This window comes from Perca flavescens, chromosome 23 (genome assembly GCF_004354835.1).
Source record: "Perca flavescens isolate YP-PL-M2 chromosome 23, PFLA_1.0, whole genome shotgun sequence".
Classification (NCBI taxonomy): domain Eukaryota; kingdom Metazoa; phylum Chordata; class Actinopteri; order Perciformes; family Percidae; genus Perca; species Perca flavescens.
The window spans coordinates 7,679,080-7,702,350 of NC_041353.1; the positions used below are offsets into that span (position 1 = coordinate 7,679,080).

Here is a 23,271-nt window from a genome sequence, read left to right on the forward strand (position 1 = left end):
CAGTGTGGATGGCGCTAGTTCACCTTCTGTTCAAACACAAGCGGCGGATGCACCTCGTAAAAAGCTGGGAGAAAAAGGAACCCCGGGGCAGAGAACGGGAGGAGGAGAAGGAGGTGTGAGAGAGACAGGAGAGACTCTGGGTTGTTTAAGCCAGCATTGTCACGCAGCAGTTCCTAGGAATCCCTCCAGTAAGAGGGGCACTGCATCACTGAGTCCTTGGCTGTGATTGGCTGGGTAGTGGGGAGACGCAAGGATGTTTGGCAACAGCGTGTAACCTAAGATGACCCTTTCTACACATATTAACATGCCCTGTTTGTGTTCCTCAGCCCCTCTGGGCACCCGTCACTTTCAAGGACACTTCAACAAAATCCCCTCCCCTAGGATCTGTGGATCCCTGGGAGTGTGTGTGTGTGTGTGTGTCAGTTCATAGTAAGCCAAGCCTGCCCTTACACATGAACAAATACAAAAACACACACATGCATGCACACACGCAACATCCTACAAGAAATTGTCCATGGTGGGAAGATGATTTCCCCAGAGGAAAGCCAACAAACACCTGCAGAGACAACCTTTGATTAGAGGGATTCAATATGTTGTCAAACTGACCTTAAAACCACTGCAGATATGATATAGTATAGTGTATATAGTGTAGATAGGCCTATAACAATTATTACATAATTGTCTTATTGTCAATTATTTTACGTAACTGCGGTTTCTTTGTTTAACCAAAATGTATTGCTAACATTAGCTAAGGTCTTAAGGGGTATGACTGTTGATGGGAATTGTTGATTCAGTTTGGATGTGCCAAACTGTAATTATATAAGTGATTATTGGTCAGACTGTTGAGCTTAAGCTATGCTTTTTGTTATTGGTTGGCACCCAAAATGACAAGGGGGGGTACAGTTAGAATTTTTTTTTTTATCAAAATAAAGAGGCATGGTTTACTTCATAGGCAGTGTATTTGTGTTATTACATTATCTGGGTCACATAACAGTGATATATAACCAAACGATGTATCCTGGGATTCATTCAAAAAACTTTGATTTGTGTAAAAAAGTAATCAAATAAATATTTTTAAATTTGACTGAAAGAGACATTATATTGTTAATCGCAATTACTTCGGAGACAATTAATTGTACAGGAAAATTTGGAATGGTTACAACTAAGTATACACAAAATCATATCCAATGGGTAATTTAACACTACTGATGTTGTATAATTCAGCTGTGCATATGGGTTGATTTATTATGTTTAATTATTATTGATGAACTTTAATTTAATTTAAACACAATTGTCATTAAACCCTCAATCTTATATAAAGGCTTAATTTCAAGAGGAGGAAATTGCTCCAGCAAAGTGATCATGTGACACGGGATTCATGAATATGGAAAGTGGCTGATGAAGCCATTTTTAGCTGCCTCAGGTAGCAAACCAGGTTTTCTATTGGCTGCACAAGAGAACTGAATAAAAGCAGCGCCCAGCTGCACTCATAAAGGTCAGACAGAAACCGACAGGCTGCAGGATGAATAGAGCTCTCTGTCTTGTGTTTTCCCATGAAAACATAAAAACAGTCCACATGACGTGTTGCTCAGGAGGAGCCATAAGGGTTTTAAATAGGGCTGGGCAATATATCGATATTATATCGATATCGTGATATGAGACTAGATATCGTCTTAGATTTTGGATATCGTAATATCATGATATGACATAAGTGTTGTCTTTTACTGGTTTTAAAGGCTGCATTACAGTAAAGTGATGTACTTTTCTGAACTTACCAGATTGTTCTAGCTGTTCTATTATTTGCCTTTTCCCCACTTAATTATATCCACATTACTGATGATTAATTATCTAAAATCTAAGTGTGAAGATATTTTGTTATAGCACCAATTGTGAACCCTAGAATATCGCCGCAATATCGATATCAAGGTATTTGGTCAAGAATATTGTGATATCTGATTTTCTCAGTCCTAGTTAAAAAAAAAAAAATATATATATATATATATATATATATATATATATATATATATTTTTTTTTTTTTTTAGGTGTTTTCCTTTATTTAAAACAGCTGAAGAGAGACAGGAAATGGGGGAAAGAGTGCATGGATGAAATGATATGTCTATATGTTAAGTCCCCCACGACCCTGCAAATGATAAGCAGGTACAGACGGATGGAAGTGCAAATAATTTTCTTAAAATATAACTCAAAATGATACGGTCAACATAGGTTTACATGGTTCAATAACTTTAAGGTATTTTAAAAGCTAGATAATATATGGTAATATATTCATATATGAATATGAACCTCTTAACATAAAAAAGGTATGCACTTGGATTGAAAATTGTATTTAAATATTTACTCTGCATGGTAAATAACACTTCTGATGCCCAAATGAAGACACAAAGTCAATTTCAGATTTAGACATTGATGCTCTCAAAACATTTCAGTTATGTCAAAAATGTGACTAAATATGATCAGTAAAAAGCAATAGTAAAAGTAGAATTCTAGCTCAAGCCCAAATCTTGCCTTGTAAAACATTTGGAATGGATAATAGGGAATGATTGTACAATTTCTTTTTTTACTTCTTTTGAAATTCAAGTCTTGGATAAAAAGTGTAACACTGAGTATGGCTGTATATTAGCTTAAATCAATCCCAACATAAGGTGTATAATGCATTTCTTTCTTATCATATCATTGTTTTATGGAATCAGTCTGGTCAAACCTCCAAAGAAACCATGAAAAGACAGTCTGTTTCCACTGGTGAGTCACATACTGTAGCACCCTGTGGAGATCTCTTTATCAAGCACTTAAAAAGGTCACCCTTGTCTCCAGCATAGCTTTGTTTGTTTTTATAATAATCTAACAATCAATAAGGTAACAAAACATTTTCATTCACAACAAAGTGAGCATATTCTGGACATGACCAAAAACGGTCTTCACTGATAACTGAAAAAACAGTTTTACCATAAGATAGATGTAGTACGGGTTCTGGAGCTTTAGTCCATATGACATGATGATAATTTGGAGTAAGATTAAGTGAATAGTGAGGATAATGTATTGCCTAAAACAAAATGGACATTTGAGCATCTACAATTCCATGACAATTGGGTACAGTCCACTTGCTGATGAAGATAATGTGGTAGGACTGAAAGATCCTAAACAGCTACTAAATGGACCTTATTTTGGGATTGTTTTCTCAACTGCTGTTTCCAAGGTCAAGAATGAACTTTGAAGCTGAACTGACTAATGTCTTATTAGGACTTCAAATGTTTGTGCCATGATCAATGAGCCATTGACGCTTTGCATTAATACCAATGGTAATGTAACCAGGTTGCTAAGCAGCTGTTAAGGCAAAGTGAGGCAGTTTAAAGCTTTTCCTCAGTAGACCGTGGTATTGAGGGAGCAATGTTTACTTTTGTGTAAAGCCCGATACTGGCCTCAGTGTATTAGTCTACCCGAAACAAAAAATCCTGCCAAAGTAAAACCCCTTGTCCTTGCTTATCCCCAGCCAAAGGCTCTGACCATGGGTTGTACAGTGATTACTGGCCTTAATGGCGGTTTGTCTTGATATGAAGGAGCTCATTGGCTCTGGAGGAGCTCCACTGGCACACCAACACTGTCAACAACAGGAACACCAGCTGCATCCTCCCTGGTCCTGTTCAGAAATAGCTTGGCACCAGTCCTGGCCCTCCCTGTCCCAGCCAGAGGCCCCCCACCAGGCAGGCACCAGGCCCAGCCCCAAAAGCCTGGCTCAGAGTCCTCCCGTTCGAGGACAGAGGTGTCGCTGAGGACAGGGAACGATTGGGCAACAAACATCACTAACCCCTCGCTGTATAAGCAGTGTCCTCTGTGACAGAGTCTCTCTTCTAATGGGCTCAGAACAAAATCAAAGTGACAATATTAATCATGTGATGGGGAAAATAATTAGAGGGGCAATAAAGGACTGAGTCCCTTCCCCCCCATCTTCCACCACACAGCAGATAACAGATTACTGCTTGGCTCAGTGAGTGATGAAAGGGTGCTGGGATGGTTTTGATTGTGGCCATCAGTAGCCAATTACTTCACAGACACCTGAGATCTGGCAGCAGCTACAGCATAGGTGCTATGGTAGGGTATCGTTCAAAGATTTCCGATACCATGAATTTGATACCAGTTCCTTTCCAGGTCCTTTACACCTATGTGATGCACACTGTATTCAAGCCTCTCAAAAATACACACACAGCGTATTGGAGTGTTTTTCCTGCATGCCTCTACGACGTGTAGACAGCCAATCACAAGCATTATTAGATCTTGGTACAAGCATGCTGCATGCTTATTGGCTCACTGACGAGATCTACCCCTTAGGTATTAAAATGTAGTATTGAATTAGAGCTGCAAAGATGAATCGATCAATCCATTAGTGATCAACTATTAAATAAATCGCCAACTATTTTGACAATAGATTAATTGAGAGAAAAGGTACTTCCAGCTTCTTAAATGTGAATATTTTCTAGTTCCTTCACTCCTCTATGACAGTAAACTAAAAGTATTTGAGTTGTGGACAAAACAAGACATTTCAGGACTTCATATTAGGCTTTGAAAAACACTGATCAATAATTTTCTGATATTTTATAGACCAAACAATTAATTGATTATTCGAGAAAATAATCTCCAGATTAAGTGAAAATAAAAATATGTTAGTTACAGCCCTATATTGAATGACAAGGCTTTTTCAATACTTCAGTACCCAGACCTAATAGGTGCCAATCAATAGAAATCCATCACACTAGTGTCATTACTTTGTCATCAATAATAGTTATCTTGAGAAAAAACAGACATTGTAGAATTAACTGTACGCCGCGATATAAATCTGCCGATATGTATTTAAAAAAAAAAAATCCAGAAACATGTAACAAAACAAACAGATTTCCCTAACAATAGTTATTTGTAGTTAGTCCTCACTAAAATTATTAGTGATTTATTTTAATGAGTTGTTTGAAGGGTGTGTTGTGTATAGCCAGACGGATATATCTGTAGGCCGATAATATTGGCCTACAGATATATCCGTCTGGCTCTAGGAAAAACTCCTGTTGTCAGTTTCTCCCAGTCGATTCATTCCCTCATTAAAAATAAAATGTCACAAAGGCCATTGATTGTTTACATGCTTCCAACACGGCCAGTTTCTCATAAGCAGTATTCTTGGGGAGGCATTAGTCATCCACCCCTAGCTGTCAATCAAAACCCTGCTTTGGTCAAACCAGCCAGTGTGCGATTCATAGAGAGAGAGAGGCTTTCCCTGCCCTGACGTGCGCATGCTGCCCCAGGAAGCCTGGTGTTTCTCGCTCTCTTGTTTACAGATCGACAGCATCTCTGGGAGAAGCTGGGAGACAGCCTGTGACAGACTGATGGATGATGTGACACTCATGCGCCACTGTGTCATCCCTGCATCTACCTCGCCCATTCTCCCCTCACCCACTCTCCGCCTGAGGTGAGGATGGAGGATGTGGTTATGCATGTAGATCAAGCTTCAAAGTAGCACCTTTTTTCCCCAAATCATTCATGTGTATGTAGAGAAAAGCCTGATGGGTAAATGGTGGGTGCCTGTCAGCTCGCCTGATTGTTAACGGCCAGATGACAAGGCTAGACCCGCCGCAGATGATGATGCTCATGAGCGGGTAAGAGCAGACAAAAAGGGTGGCAAATAGAGGTGACAAGACTCAAGGGTGCCAAATGAATCTGCATAAAAATGAGCAAGCTCCCCCAAAAAATGACACCGCTCAAAATTTCATTGCAAAGAAAAGATGATGTTGGTAAACCAACTACCGCTACGTTCAGCTAATGAACTCCGCCTGAGAGATCCCCGACTGTAGTCATACTCTGGAGAAAATGTCATGCGTTAGTAACGGCCATCGACTCGTCAATGCTGTGGCAAGTCACATCAGCAATCAGCAGGATGAGTCACAGTGTAAATGCTCAACATGCAATTTGTTGTATTTTAGCAGAATACTAAAAGCAGCAAAAATGCAGAACTGGATACACTTTTATATCTTTTATCGCAAGTAATATCGTTATCGCGATATTCGCACAACGCCCATTTTCCTCATATCATGCAGCCCTGCACCTCATCTGAGAAAATGAGAGTGAATAAATAAGAATAAAGAAGTATGTCTCTGCCAATTTACCAGATTTCTAAAATGAGTAAGCATGATTTGTATACTGTTAGATGGTCTAATCTTCCCATATTGATTTTACCTACCCTGCCATCACTTAAAACCCTCCAACCACATAGTCATAGAAAAGATGGCAATTAGAGGACCATTGGGCTCAGAGTCAATATTGAATGACAAAGCTTTCTTATGACACCTTCTATGATTCTCAATCACAGCAGCAAGGGAGATCAATAACTTCCTCCACAACACTCAATGATGTGGAACCTGTTACTTTGTGAAGTTGTTATTTGCCTCCCAGCGTTTCCTACAGGACTTTTTTTTTTTTTTTTGGGGGGCGCTAACTGAAGGTCCGTCTCCGGAGCTGGCCCCAGCCCTCTCCTCCCGGCAAAGTAGTCTTCCTGCGGCGGGAAGTGACCTAGGGGTGCACTAGCTAGCAAATTCTTTTCTAATTTTGTGGTCTGATAAAGACTAAATTCATCAAATTCTGAAGCAGCGGAAAAACTGCATTAGGAGAAACAAGTCTGTTCGTACTCACAGCCAGGTCTTTGGATTTTGTAAAGCCATTTTAAGTCATCACAATTATTTGAGGTGAAAAGGAAATCGATAGTGCTGCTTACTGTCTTCCCCACTATTCACCTCCTCTCCTGTGAATGATTACTGTCAGAGGTCATCAGTTACTTAGTTCCCAGTAAATTAGGCTCTGCTTTTAAAGGCAATCAGATGTGGCTTGGCAGTAGTCCCAGTGGAATTTGTCACCTCCTCTCTGCTTCCACAGTGGCTGTGGCCTCTGCTTTGCAATAGGTCAATGACGCTGCAGTGTTCCATGGCTTCGTTGATTTGCTAATCCACCTCTTCACAGGACTCTTCCCCCCCTTTTTTACAAAAAGTGAGAAAGCCTCAGTGGAATGCAGGATTGTCACTCAATCTTTCTAGAAGTCTGTATGACAACTTAATTGGTACAGGATGAAAATACATAATTGTAAGATCCACGGCAAAAACAAATTAAATTTAATTTCAGAAAAAAAGTAAAAACAGAGTTATATATTGTTTATAAACTGACTAAGCAGTTTTGGCACTTAACTAAGCCAAGAATCCTGAGGCGGTAAAACTCCTGTAATGTTTTCCCATCACTGACTTTGCTAATGGTTTCTATTGTGATGGCAAAATTGAGTTCTGGAGATTAGTTTTAAGCTGAGACATAGTGAGGTAATTCTCTAAATACATTAAGCACATCACTGACTACAATAATATCTTGTCTGTCACGGAGGAGCAGGGATCCTTATTGGTGGCTATTTTTAATGACAAGCAGTCGTGCATGCTTATGTCATCAAGAAGTTTTAAAGATAAACATACTGAGACGATGGCTGTTTTTCAATCTCAAGAATGCAAAGAACGGACTTGTGTTCTTGGGGAGAACGTTCTTGCTGGTTGTTCTTGGAAGAATTGACTCGCAAGTTCACAAGCACAGAAAACGCTGTTAACAATTTGAGACGATGAGTTCTTGAGAGGCTACCTGCAGTAGAAATAAAAAGCTAGAAATAAAAACCACAACAATATAACCACTTTGTATTTAAACAATCTCCGGACAAGAAAACCTCACAATGTTGCAATAATATTGAAAAATAAAACTTATTGATCTTTAATTTTATTGTTTAGGTCAAACACCCCTAACTTATTCAAAAGAGTGGAACGCGATCCCTACTATTATTAGTGTATAAGTTTAAGTCAGTTTAAATTAAAAAAAGAAGTAAGCCTACGCATTGGCGTGTCCTAGGTGTCCCTATTAGTGTTATGTGGAATTATCATTTCTATATTATTGTAGTGAACTGTATATGCCCAGGGATAACAGATGGAAATTAGCAATTAAAATTATAAAAGATTGGTGTCTCCCCTTTAGTCTACATAACATGCCATAGAATTTATTCACAACTGTTCATTTATCATACAGACTGAAACTCAACTTCTAATAAATCAGAAAACAAATACACAAAAAAAAAGTATGAACTAAATACTAAATCTAATATAGCCTGTGTCATAATTTAAACATGTCTCCCGAAGAGAAACGGGTATCTCTTTAGCCCGCCTCTGCCTGTTGCGCTGTGGTCGTGTGTGTGTGTGTGTGTGTGTGTGTGTGTGTGTGTGTGTGTGTGTGTGTGTGTGTGTGTGTGTGTGTGTGTGTGTGTGTGAGAGAGACGGCTGCTTGTGGAGTTTAACTCTGAAAAATGAAGGACACGTGTTGTGATATTTAAACAACGATCCGTCAACGGCGAAGTAAAAGCCTCTTATTTACGGGATCGGTCTAAAAGACCTCTGGGGTCTCCGAGCAGGACTGTCCGAGCAACGAGGTAGCAGCCCGGCACGCACTAGCTGGCTGTCGCGTTACTTTTTTTCGGAGTTTCTCAACTCCAAAAACTTTGAAGCAAATTGTCAATTGGGCAACGATTTTCGCAAGACTACCTATATTCAAAATCTAAACCGTTCATTTCTCGCCTAAAACGTTCTCATAAGTGAATTTAGTGATGAAATTTTTTTTAAATTGTCCCGTTAATGGTCTGTCTATGTACCGGAAACCCAACCCTCATTGAATGCCGAAATCAATGTTGGGATACGGTTGCTGCCAAGTTCATACAAGTTACCAACCAATGCATCCTCGGTGAAATGGGCGTGCCAACTTGTGTATTGGGACAGTACACAAGATGACGTTTCACAGGGACACAAGAACACAAGTCAATAGAAGAACATAGACTGAGAAACGCCAGATGTCTGCAAATCAAATCCTCCACTTACAAAAATATATATTCGAACGAAATCAGCTCAACGTAAACACAGCTATGAGGAAGTGTCCCGCACAGCAGCAGTCCTGATCCTCTCAGGGGTCATTTAAGTAGAAGGTGAGCCACTTCCTCTTATCAGTGAATCCAGACCTCCAACAGGCCTTATCACCAGACTTACCCCCGAGATGTTTGGACCAGCCATGCACCAACGCCTCCACTTGACACATGATAAACCTTTGATCATACATTGACCGGTCTGTCAGCCCAGTCGTTTTCAGGTGGTGATAAATGGGGCTAGCATGTTTGCCTGAGGGCATATTGTCTACTTATAGGAACCAAGATGGCTGCCTGTCTGCCTCCAAGTGACAGGGCAGCAAACTTCACATAAAGTGCCTTAAAAAGGTAATATATAGCCTGCCTGTTGGATACACTGATATGCTACACTGTGGTTCAATCCCATGTGAAATAACCCTTGATACATGAGATTTTTTCTCTGCTCACCCAAGGGCAACAAATCTTGCCCATACAGGAAATAATGTGGGCAGTGTCGTTATCAAATGACACATTTCTGAAAAAAAAATGGTGGTCTTTAAGTCTTCTTACAAAGATGGAATCTCATATACAATAGTATTGTCAATTAGAGCTGTCAGTCTTCCTCTATAATACCATTTAATTTCTTTTTTTTTTTTTTTTTTTTTATATTTGAATATTTAATGCTCATATGCAGCCTGTTATTAATATGTACTACACTACTCAGGCTTATGCATTGGCAATGCCACTATAACCATGTGATTGTTGTTACACATTCTGTCCTCTAGAGGGACTTCCAACATCAGCTTGGCCTTGAAGGGGACCTACGTCAAGGTGCATCACATTTCTGGTACGCCGCTCTCCGTTTACATTATATTCCACCACGCACACACAGCAACAAACACAAATCAACAAAACTCTGTACTGAAACAAGTGTAGTGAAGCGGCTCTGTTGTAAAGGCTAACGGTGCTCAGTTAGCAATGACATCATGTTAGAAAGCACAAACGAAACGATTCGTCATAAACTAAGTAATAGTAGTAGTCATGTTACTGAGAATACAGCTGTTAGAAGGTAATATATGAAGTCAAAGCTAACGGACAGCTGTAGGGCAGCTAACATTACCTTTAGCTGTCTCCATGAAGCTCCCAGCTAAGCTCCTATAACTCGCGACGCAGTTAGGAAACCAGAACGAGTTAACTAATGATAACATTAGCATTTTGGCTCGGTGGATGTCGATTTTAAAGTCTTTGCCTGGGTCTGATTTTTCCCGCAATGTCACAAAATGATTTACGGCAGGTAGACTGCGCTACAGAGCACACATTCTGATGGGTCACAGATTTCGTCTGAACACCGGAAAAGCCTGTGTTAGTGAGTATGCAGGTAAAAGGTAGCAGGAGATTTCTTTATATAGGCTTAATTGTATTTTAATTTTATTTTAGTTATCTGTTGCAGTTATGGCCGATACTGGAGCAGGGCCATTACAGAAAAGAAGTAAATTAAACGAAGAACAACTAAAAGCTAAAAAGGGAAAGTGAAAGACGTCGGGCAAACCCCGAGTCACACTTGGTCGGGCTTTCAACAGATGACAATTACAGGATTGTAAATGATTGAAAACCGAAACGGAATTGGCCCTCAGGTAGGTTATGTCTATTTCATTCACAAAATAACTTTAGTCCGCGTTATGTGGTTGTATGCCAGTAGCCCACATTAAATTACATCCCCCTTTTATTTAGCGCGGGCGTTTTATTCATTTTTGTCCATGTTGGTCTACTGTTTTCCCTTGTCCCCCTGTACCTGTGTAAAGGGTCCTTGGGTTTCATGAAATGCTCTATATTAATCCAAGTTATTATTACGTTGATTGCTACAAAAAAACTCTGTTGCTTTGGCTCGTAACACAGTGACAGTGATAACATTATCCGTTTAAGCTCACGATACATCCAAAGTAGGCCAAGTTACCGTGTGCAACACTTGAAATGCAACAATGCATCTGTAAGCTATTCTCTTATTGTAAATGAATGATTTTCTGTCTGAGCAAAACGTTTATCGCAACTATATGACCTCCCCGTAACACTAACTCCTAGACCTTTACTACAGCAGGTGTGGTAGCAACACTACCACATTTGTCCAAAGGGGCCGCTGAAATCAACACAAACTGAAAGTTACATATAGCCACTTTAAACACCAAAAATGCCAAAGTCACTGTGTGAGCCGCCTTTGTTTACTCAGCCCTCCAAGGTTACAGCTAGATTCATTTTCTACCGATCCATTCTCAAGTCAATTAGCAGCATGCACACCTGACAGATACCTAGCAATAGCTGCATCGAGCAAATTATTCTGTCACAGGCTTCGCTGATATCGTATTGTTTCAAGGCCAAATTATTAAACCCTCTCTCTGTTGCACTGCAGCCGCTGCTTCACTGATGATTTACCATCATGTCGTTTCCCTCCAGCGGGCCTATTCTTAGTCCCGGTATCATCCTCATCATGTGTTGGAGAGAGGGTTATTTTTAGTCAGGCTGTCAAGTGATGTCAGTGCAAGTGGAGTCTCACAGCTGTAGGCTACTGGTACAACATGTTACAGATCCACAGATCCCAGCCTGGCACAAAGGAGCTAGCATCCTGTGGATATCAGGACCTATTGAGTAACATCTCCTTAATAATTCAGACATATTCATCTACTACATTTTTACTACACTCTGGTGCTCTGGACCAAAAAAAAAAAAAAAAAAAAAAAACCTAGCCACTGAGGTTTCCTACTGCATTAACGCTGTTGGAAACAAAAATGTACAGCCATATTTCCAACAGATAGATATAATTTTGATGGTCTGCAATGAAGGGGCACAAGGGCACCTTGGCAGTGCCCAGGAGGTGAACTGGCACCTCTCCAGCTACCAGTCCACAATCAGTATTTCAGTCCGTACAGGGGACTTAAACCAGTGACCCTGCGGACTGAGCTACTGCCACCCCCAATATAATAAAAAGATTGGATTTCATACTTTGCATTTAAACAGTTCAATCTCTGAACAATGTCCGCTGACTTTGTCCTGCTTTGTAATTCATAATGTGTGAACAACCCACACACTTGATTAAGAGTCATTGAGAAACAATGACAAAAAAAAAAAAAAAAAAAAAAAAAAAAAAGGTAATGTAATTACTAATTCTAGATAGAGGAAATGTTCTTGGTCAGAACTATAAGCCCTACCATAAATTATGAATTAGAACAGTTTGTATGCTGCTTAAAAGGGGTTTGAATAATTTATTTTTTATGTTTAGGTACCAAATGTATGCAAAAGTCACAACACTGAAAACTTCTTATTTAAATGGGAATTATTCCCACTAGTATTGCTGGAATCTCTTCTATAACTTTTAATTTATTCAGAAAGTTAAGTGACTATTAACATAAAGAAATACTAGCTATTTGAAGCACATTTTGAGGCACCGGTCCAAAGGAGGTAGTGTAATTATAAAGTATCACTCTGCAATTAATGTTTTGATTACCACCTGTGTTCTAAATAAACCGGAGCAAAACTAGTTCCCCTGAAGAATAAACAGATTTATTGCAAAGCAGATCCATCCACACCTGTAGGGAGCAGAGCTATTCTCAATGCCAGAACAATTAATCACAGGATGGTTAAGTAGAGATGACAGGAGCGACTGACAGCCTATAATTTTCCTGGGCAATAATTTAGCTCATTACATAACACACAGAGACTTCTATCATTACTGAAATGTGCTCATTTAGGTACCATTTCCCACCACTTTCTGAAGAAGGGAAGGTTTTGTCATGCCATCTTCCTTGATACGGCTGGTGGTTCTGCACTGTAATTTTCATCTCCGATCATCCGCGGTTATCAGTCAGGGTCAACAGACCCACTGGTCCCAACTCCCCCATCAAAAATAGTTTGCCTTGATGGTTTCAAAAAAGTGGAGGAAAATGAAAAGGAGGTGGACCCGCTTACAAAAAGTTAGACGAAGAGGAAGAGCCATCATTCTGTCAAAAGGCTGTAATCTTAAAATTTCTTTTCTTGAAAGTTTTTTGACAGAGTGTCACAACAGCAGGGGAAAGAAAATGGGAGGTCAGGCATCATGTCAGCCTTAAGCTTCTTCCACAGATGCTTCTGCGCTACGGTCTTTAGCACTGTGCAAGACTGCAGACTGGAGTGCAGCACTTGTTATAGCTTAGGGGCATTTTCAGTTTGTCTGCTCTGGTTGGAATCAGTCAATGAGTTCATAAACTGTGTTTTTCCCTTGGCTCAGTTTCTTTTTACACAGAGAAAAATCCAAGTGAACCAAAATGCATCACTACAAACCATGGGAGAAAACCTTCACTCCACTTATTGGCCAGTTGTGTCTGGGAAGTAAATACAGGAAGAAGGTCCTGTGTTTTAGACTACTGCATATTTCTGACTACAGTCAAGCTAGCCATCTCTTGCGTTTCCACAGTCAAACAAGCCCATGTAATTCAAATTAAATCCAGACATTGCTTCGCCGAGACGTTGCTGCTTTGCCTGTGGGCTGTGCGACTTCAGTGGACATCGTGATGTATTAAGCCGTGATTGGCCGGTTGGAAGGAGAGTTAAAAGTTAGTTTCAGAGTTCTGATGGCGATATGGGATTTCTGCTTTATAATACTACAGTGTTTTTTTTATTAGCAATAGCGGAAATGTGTAGCTATATAAAGTTTTTATTGCATAATCCTGTCGAAGTTTTAACTGACAAGCCAACAGGCCAATGAGAGTTTGCTAGATAGGGATTGTATGCTTTATATTTAGGTGGATAAAATAACAAAACCACCTGGCAAAATCATTCAATATAGTAGTACATGCGTAAGGCGGCCCCCTGAAAGTCAATGGAGGTGAATCACTCGTCAGTAATCCTCCGAGCCCTTCTTTTTTGTTTTAGCCAGTCAGTGTGCATTACATTATATTTTTATATTCTCTGAGGCAAGCGCGCAACAGTGTTTCCTATTGGTGGTCTATAGATTAATAAAAAAGTCACACCCACAAAGAATGGTAAACAAGACAGTTCAAGATGGGTCGGGTGGGTTGCTGACATCACCGAAGACCCCTGGCGTAATGAAGACAGTCCGCCTCGGTTGACGGCTGCCTGCAGGCAGGGAGGGCACAGTAAACGTGGAGTCTGCGGCCCCGGGAAGCGGCGAGGTGCTGTAAAGCTTACGGACGGAGCTGTCAGCCACCTTCATCCTGAGCCTCGTCAAGCCGCAGTAGAGCCGGTCGCGCGCACCGCCACAGAGGAAATTCCGAAAGACAAGGGGGATCCTCTCACACCAAGAGGCCGCCCTGATGAGTTGAATCCCCCGGGCAAACTACTCCAGTACATTATAAAACTGTGGCGGGCCGCATTTGACCACACTTGACTATGTTAATATGGTTGAAATCATCCCCGAAACTCATGCCGATGGATTTTCCGATTGCCAATCGGTCTGTAGGTTATGACGAATAGTCAAATAGCCAAATCCGATTCGATGATCTTGGGTACAGCCCTAATAGAACAGTAACACCAATGTAAAGCACTAAAAATAATCAACACAGACTCACCAAAATTGTCCAATATGTTCCATTTTCATAAATATAGTACACATGGAAGGCTGTAGTTTTTGACTGCATTAGATTGTAAGGCGCACGTCATTTTGTCCGCTTCCTGTATAACGCATTGAATCACAAGATGGATATGGTAAGAGTAGTTCCCCATTCTTGAATCTCATGAAACTGCATTTTCTGTACAAACATGTACAAACAAACAATCTTCCTCTCCTGCTTTAAATTAGAGGGGACATTACCAAAGCAATTTTACTTTGCGTATTATGTCGGTTAGGCTTTTAGGAGAACAACAGCTTCAGCAGCTCTGGTAGTCATTTACTACTGAAATAACAGGCATGTCTCATTTTAGCCCATTTTCCAACAGATCAGAGCTCTCAATCCAAAATGTGAACGGGTGTAAAATGAACCCTGAAGCTCTCAGGTTATAAAATGTCATTAACAGTTTGGCGAGGCAGCCTATGGAAACTGGTGAAGGGCATGAACGTGTCATCTGGTGGCCCATAATCAACACGATGACATGGTCATCCTGACACACATTGTTAGATTTCAAAATAATATAAAATGACCTTGTGAAAAATCTTATTCTAACAAATAAGCAGCTAAAGGCCACAAAGTGGGTAACCATTCCTGACCATTATGTGCTGCTCCGTTTAACACTTAACTGTCCGTGACATTTGTGACTTTTTGTATTAAAGAATAGGAATACGATTGGAAATGCATGGAACATGCATGGACCAGTCAGAGCAGGAGGGCTGATTGCGGCTCATCAGCCTGTCAGCTGGACGTGAGTGGAGCCCATGGTCGAGTGGCTTTCCCCGCTGCCACATTTTCCTCACTCGAGTGCAAATCACTCTGTTGTTTCAGTGTTAAGATCAGTTAAGTTGTAGAAAAGATGAAAGAAGGTCTATTATTTGGCACGTCTCTGCCTGTTTACAGCCTCCATTCCCACGTGGTAAGAGAGGCTGAGAGAGGCTTATCATTTGAAAAGCAGATGAGGCCCCACTGAGGCAAATGCAAATGTGCTCTTGCTGTCCTGTGCCTGCAGCTAGGTGCCATTGTACGACCCATTATAGCTGAGTCTCCATGTCCGTACATTCCAAGCTGAGCTTATCCTACAGATTTCACTCCTTGGATCCTATAGACACATCTCCCAGCATGCACTGCAATCCACTGGCTGTTTAACACGATTAAAAGTAATGGAAGTACACTTGAGAATCTCCGGCCTCCTCGAAACTGAGAGTGAAGCACTCCATCTCTTTGTCCAGCCCAACACATCGGCTGTGCAAGCTTAACGCTGCTTCCTGCTGAAGCACTTTTCTCATGATAACGTGACCGATTCAGGCTGCACCAGCTGCAGAAAATGGACATAACGTCACGGGAGTACATTGAGAGAACTGCCAAACCCTAAAAACAACCATTAGTACAGCAATGTACATCAGCACATTATAAAAACAGCCCAGAAATAAAATGCTACTCTATGTACTAAGCACATTTAAAGGCTTATGAGAATGCTTATGTCCGTAGGCCAGGGGTGGTTTTCCAATTTTGGTAATATGCCATATAGTAGCTGTTCTACATTTCCAACAACTGGTAAATACACACTTTTATAAATTTAGGGATCCCAGGCAGTTCACGAAGAGCTACAATATCTTCAAACACCAATTACTCCAGTTGCAAATATAGAAATAAATTAGCAGCAAATATCCCATTATGCCTCTCAATTACAGACTTTTTAATTAGGGACAGTAAAAGTGTTTTGGGTACACAGAGATGCCATCAATTCCAAATGTTTTCTTTTCATTTGATTGTCTCACGGTCTATAAAGAAATGGCAGCTCAAGCAGACAACCTCCCACATAAGTGCATACCAAAGTCCTGATACCAACATTTTAAATGTGTTTTTGAAAAGCAGTGATTCTGGTAAATGCCAATGTTTAGGACCGGTGAGAAGTGTTTGGGGAGATGTACTTTGGAGAGAATAACGCCCATATCTCAGCTGAGAAAGAAAATTGAAGAAAAGATAGTAAAACCACAGACAAGGCGAGGTCATCTGTGTTTGTGCAAAGAAAAGCCGATGTGCTGTAAGAAAGAATGAATACCGCTGTGTCAAATCAATAGTTAGAGGTTTGTTTCTCTGTGGTCTAACACAATCACAGCAACAACTCAAACTCTGGGGGTTTTAGATGAACGAACTACAATAGCACAGCTCAGTCAGCCAAATCATGGGTAGCAGATTATTTTATGTGAATGCAGAATATACAGTTGATATTTAAGTATCACTGCCAACAAGCCAACACCAAGTGCAGCACAGAACAGATGTGGGAGTGTGATAATGAACTTCAACACAGGGGAGTTAGGAGCCTACAGGTGGATTCTGAGGTAGAGATAGGACTCTGCAATGAGTGCAGCAGCAGTGTACTGTAGAGCACAAGCTCAGGTATAACTTCACACATAAATCTATTTACTTGACAACTCATTTCTCTAATAATACGTGCATACAGGATGGGGTTGAGTATGGGGATTATGTAAATGTGCTTACACGGTATGAAGCACATGAAAAAAAATGGCCATGTCTAGTTTTACAGGAAATGCAATATCACAGTTTCACAGTAAGCCAACAGAAAACACCAAAACAAGGAAACAACCTGCAGCAAAACCCGTTTAAAACATAGAGCAAAACGTGGGAAAACGAATGCATTCGATGATACTAAACTGCAACATTAAAATGCTCTTACATGTCTTCGTTAGTGATAAAAAAAAGAATAATTTAACAGCCCATTATATAATATTGCATTTTGAAAGAAGCCATTCTGCATAATAAGTAGGCTACTTTTATTTTTGATACTTTAAGTAAACTTTTCTGGTAATAGTAATATACTTTTACTTGTAACATTTAGGACTTTTAGGCCTACTCGTAATGCAGTATTTTTAGACTGCCATTAACTCGATTTATGCTAGTTACTGGTTACTGTAGCTAACTGTTGGCACCGGCAGCATATTCTTACCTTGGTGTTGTGAAGCGGTTGGTATCCTAATAAATCCTTTGGGGATGTTATTGGGAATCAGTAACAGCAGGACAGGAAAACTCCATAGACAGTATGGAAAACTCCGGCTTGGAGCCATGACACTTGACGACGTTAGTTTAAAGTGTCGCTAATCTACGAAGCAGCTAGCTAGCTAGCTATAACTGTTAGCGGCAGCAGGTAGTCCTATTACTTCTTCTAGAAAGTCCCGAAGCGACATGTTCAGACTTTTGGTAGTCAGACTTGCTTATTTAATGGCACATAAGCAGCAGTGGTAGCAGCAAGTGTTTCTAACTCAGTTAACAAACCGAAAAAGAAAATAAAAAGCTTAGAAAAATAACACAACGGAGAAAATAAGTCAGCTGGTAAAAACCACCTCATCATGAAGGGTCAGGTGCGTTAGATTTAGCTATGCTGCAAGTCCTAAAGGCTTTTATTTATTTGATTGGGCAGGTGTAATTTCGGCTATTTTTTGTAGGCCATAATTAATATCGCATTGCCAGACCTACTTCCACAGCGATAGGCAATGATGAATCGCCCCCTACTCTGGAAGTGGTGGAAGAAGTAGCCTTCTCTAACCCAGTCTTACGGTTATGGCGGCCACTAGAAAAAGTAGCAATACCATAGTCACGGTGTCGAAATACATAACAAGTCAGAGGGATGCATTCAAAATTAAAAAGTAAAAGTAGCCTACCAAAGTATTATACTTACATAAGTAAAAGTAGGCCTACTCATCATGCAGAATAGCCCATTTCAGAATAATGTATATTGTTTGGATTATAATTATTGATGCAGTCATGTGTACATCACTTTAAAAGTGATTTAGTTAGCTCTGTGATAAAAGGCTTGTAAAAGCTCACATCAGCTTCTAATCAGCCCAGTCTTCTGATTGGGCGACTTGGTGTCAGTCAAATCTAGCAACTTTGCATGTGCTTGAACCAGCTCTATTTCAGCCATTAATTTTTCAAGTTCATATTTCTTACCAATAACCAGTGATCAAAGCAGACAGGTGCAATTGCAGGTGGTGGAGTGGCTATACAGTGCCTGTAAGGGTAACATAATGTCTTCAACAAAGGCCTTGTGAGGCTCTCGCTGTCTTTCATCTGGCTGAGGCGAGGGATAAAGAGAGAGAACATGCGAGAGAGCATCATTACAAGTCCATCTACACTCTTTATCTAATCACTAATGGCTTTGGAGAGGAGTTTCAAAACCATCAACACTGCTGTTTCACAATGTTTCCCGCAATATTGCCCTTGCAGCCAGCCATTATGTAAACTAGAGTAGAAAATATGCTGCTCCAGACCATTCTTGCTCCCTCTCTGTCTCTTTCACTCCATATGCCACTGTCAAGATGACCTTTTCCATGGTGATGGATGCCAAAATTACAGTGGTCTCTTGTGGACTGGCAGAGATTTTAACATCTGATGTGCCAGATTTTTAAGTCCTTCGGAATGGATCAAGGTGACCCCCATATCTGAGAAAAACAATCTTGATGTGTAGACTGTCATACAATAAGACAGACAATGGAAGAAGAATGACGTTTGATGGAAGCTGCTCCTCTTTGTGTTAAAGGTCAATATTTCACATGCCTTCCTGAAGGCTACTTCTTACCAGCCAGGTACAGCTTATCCTGGATCTATACAGTACCATCATGTGCCCAGTGGATGATTCCTGCTAGTATTGGATCATGGGTAGCACCACGTGGAGAATGACCTTTACAGCCATGTGTCACCTGCCCGTGATGCTCTGGGTGGCCTTCTCAGCATAGCGTGTCTGAATGTGTGTGTTGTAATGCTCCAGTGAAGCAAATAGACCTCAAAAAATGGGAAAGAGGATTACAGCAAGATATAGGAGTCAAGCCAATGGCGGTTTAAAGAGGGGCCAGTCCGCCTGTAATATTAAGCCTGGACCCCTCTCTGCCAATGAAAAATTGTCATGGGCATTTTCAAAGGGGGCCCTTGAACTCTTATCTCACGATATCTGAATGAAAATGCTTTTTTTTTTGCATGCCGTATAAATGTGTTATTTTTGCCTATTCTAAATATGGTGTTTTTAAATATGTCTGCATAATGGGATCCCTAAACAGTCTTGGAATTGCATACATTGGGTATGACTGGAAAGCTGAGACTCTACACGTGTGATGATGTTAGTCCCCATAGTAACCATTTCATTGTAGTGAAAATGACCTGTTGTGACCTCACTGCCTCATGAAACATCACAACCATGCACTCGAGACCTAGGGCATTCGGAGGATGTATGGATAAATGCTCAGCAGTATGTAATAAAATCCAAGCCATTAATGAATGGGCTAAAACATCCATGTGGAGCTTTATACATGAACATTAAACTTGTTCACCTTCTGTGAGCAACAAGTCTTGAGGGGAGGTTTCCATGCATATAAAGTCCAACCCCTCCAGGATAGTGCACTTTTTAGCTGGAGTCAAATGACACCTAACAGGGATAATTACCTTGTTTGGACTTCCTATGAAGTAAGCTCCCCAGTGTGCTGCCACGGGAAACGTCATGCATATATGGATGAATCCCACACTCCTCCTCCTCCTCCTCCTCCTCCTCCTCCTCAGCTAGTAACCACCTGTGAACCGTCTGCCAATGCACGTATTTCATAGATAGAGCAGGTAGCTGTGGGTGGAGATGGCTGACTGGTGAATGGAAGGACAAAGAGGACGGAAACGGCCACGTTTTAGTGGTTGACAGACATTTTTCAGAGTAAGTGAGGGTGACAGATGGGTGATCAGTGTACGTGTCTGGCTTATCCATCTGAACAGTCTATTCATACTTTGTTTACATATTGCAGGATGGTAGAAAGAGGTGAAACTCCAGCCACTTTGGCTTCTACACACCCAAGCAGATTAATTTTGATTGCTTGATGATGATGATGTGTGTGTGTGTGTGTGTGTGTGTGTGTGTGTGTGTGTGTGTGTGTGTGTGCGTGTGTGCTTCTCCCAGGGGAAAGCTCAGGGCTGAACATGCACCTCTGCCTCTCCCCTGCTGACTTGGTAGTGCTGATGAGGAGCTCGAGGACGACGGTGACAGGGGACGTGTGTTTGTGTGTGTGTACATGCCGAGCAGGAGTTGTTGTTTTCGCACGCATCCCAAGGCAGGTCCCCCTCTTCCATCACGCTACGCAACAACAACACCAACAACTTCTCAGAGGGAGGCCGGCGCTGTCATGGTAACAGCGTAGAGTGACCTTCAGAGGCTGTTGATGCTCCCCAGAGCCGCTTCCTATTCTGCTTGGCATGGAGTTTGTGAGTCATCAACAACATTCATATTCACATGCTCCCTCTCTAGAGCTTTGGGCTTATTAAAATGGATGAGCAAATGGGAAAAAAATGATGGAAATGGCAACAACTGAACAGAACTAACAGCATTTGGAGCTTGCGCAACCCTGATTACAAAAGCCAACGACAAATCTATCGTAAATAAGATTATTATAATAGCATGTGAAGGATCAAAGGGTGTTGTGTTCCACCATTAATATATCCACAAGGACGAAGGCTGTTATGTAACAGTAATTCAATATTTTTTTTACAAGGAAGTGCTTCCTTGCTGACTAAGAAGACACCCCACTGAAGAAACCACATGTGGAGTATGAAATAACTCTTTACATCAGGAGGATTTGGAACTGGATACCCATACTAATCACTGCCTATACCTGTTTTATTATTAGAGAGTTCTGACAGGAGAGCTAGTTACAACGGATCACATACGCCTGTAAAAAAAAAAAAACACACATCAAAGCCATGATAGGCAACCTCTTGGTATCACACTGATGGGCTCCAGACCTCCAGACTGGGAACAGTGCCACCCACTGGAGGAGAACAGGAAGTGAGGCGTGGTGTGTGTGTGTGTGTGTGTGTGTGTGTGTGTGTGTGTGTGTGTGTGTGTGTGTGTGTGTGTGTGTGTGTGTGTGTGTGTGTGTGTCTGTGTGTGTGTGGGGGGGGGGAATCTATCCACTTTCTTCAGGATGTCTCGCAGGCCTAGGCTTAGTTTCTGGAGCACAAATGCTCATTTTTAATCACACAGTTCACATAAATGACGGCAGTGCATTCAAAAGATAAAGCATTGATAATGTTTCCAGCAACCATTAAGAGTCTGTGGGTGGCAAATGTAGAGCAGCACTTTGTCATTACATTTATAGTAAGTCTGAGTCATCTATCTGGCAGTCAATACATTGGCATTTTGTGCACAGTGTGATGGCTTTATATAAATCCTGTGTTTTTGTTTTTGTATGTGTGTGTGTGTGTGTGCAATAGAGGGGGGTCCTCACAAAGCATGATGTGTCTTAGATGGATGTGATTGGACAACCAGACACAGAATTTTTTTTAAAGATTGATTGGGATACACATGTCGTATCCCGTTGCTATGGCAACCCCAGGGGGCCGGGAAAGATATCTTCGGAACAGATGCCTTAATTCCCAAAGGAGAAAAAACAACCCACTGAAATCTGTCATCCTTCCCCTCTGCTGTAAAGGAGTGTGTGTGTGTGTGTGTGTGTGTGTGTGTGTGTGTGTGTGTGTGTGTGTGTGTGTGTAGCTACGGTTAGTTTACCATGCTTAAACCAAATGCAACATCCATGTGAAGCCCATGCTAATCAGATTGTGCGTGTGCGTGTAGATTTTTGTTGTTTGCCTCCACAGGACCGAGTCTCAAGGTGACAGTGGCATTTCACTTCCCACAAAGGTGAGAGATTGAGACGATGGTGAAAAAAAGTGTATGTAATTGTACAGTTTGCCTCTGGGCACAGAAACTGGGGTGCTGATATTAATATTTTTTGTAATTTTTAGGTCATAATTTGTGCATAGGTCAAACAAAATATGGCATGCATTATATTGTTCCTTTAGAGTGGTAATCTGTCCATTCTAGGACACAAAAACTAGAATGGACACAGAATATTTAAATTCATGACTGAAAGAGCTCTTTGAGGGGAATTACAGCTTTTTTGGATTGCTTAAGCACGATTTTCAAAACAGGGCCCGTGTTTTCAAAACACTACACACAATTAGCACAACCACACACCCAATTAGCAAAACACTACAGATCCTTTGCATAATTAAACACTTTACATCACAAAAATACACTTTTGTTTAAAAACCACACTTTGTTACCATATGAAACACACGTTTCACATTACTATACTCTGTTTGTACGAGTTACACTCCATCCATCCATCCATCCATCTTCGTCCGCTTATCCGGTGTCGGGTCGCCGGGGAGCAGCTCCAGCAGGGGACCCCAAACTTCCCTTTCCCGAGCAACATTAACCAGCTCCGACTGGGGGATCCCGAGGCGTTCCCAGGCCAGGTTGGAGATATAATCCCTCCACCTAGTCCTGGGTCTTCCCCGAGGCCTCCTCCCAGCTGGACGTGCCTGGAACACCTCCCTAGGGGGAGGCCCCAGGGGCATCCTTACCAGATGCCCGAACCACCTCAACTGGCTCCTTTCGACGCAAAGGAGCAGCGGCTCTACTCCGAGCTCCTCACGGATGACCGAGCTTCTCACCCTATCTCTAAGGGAGACGCCAGCCACCCTCCTGAGGAAACCCATTTTGGCCTCTTGTACCCTGGATCTCGTTCTTTCGGTCATGACCCAGCCTTCATGACCATAGGTGAGGGTAGGAACGAAAACTGACCGGTAGATCGAGAGCTTTGCCTTCTGGCTCAGCTCTCTTTTCGTCACAACGGTGCGATAGATTGAATGTAATACCGCACCCGCTG

General features: G+C 41.3%; 1 protein-coding gene across 3 annotated transcripts in view; it reads right to left on the bottom strand.

Annotated features, from left to right (window-relative positions):
• Window positions 1-18,111, bottom strand: part of syt1a (synaptotagmin Ia) — a 216,405-nt gene extending 198,294 nt beyond the window's left edge. For all 3 annotated transcript variants that reach the window (XM_028570627.1, XM_028570628.1, XM_028570626.1), the window contains exon 1: window positions 17,517-18,111. The gene's annotated coding sequence lies outside the window, so the exon portion shown is untranslated. The remainder of the gene's footprint in view (window positions 1-17,516) is intronic.
• Between the last annotated feature and the right edge of the window lie 5,160 nt (window positions 18,112-23,271).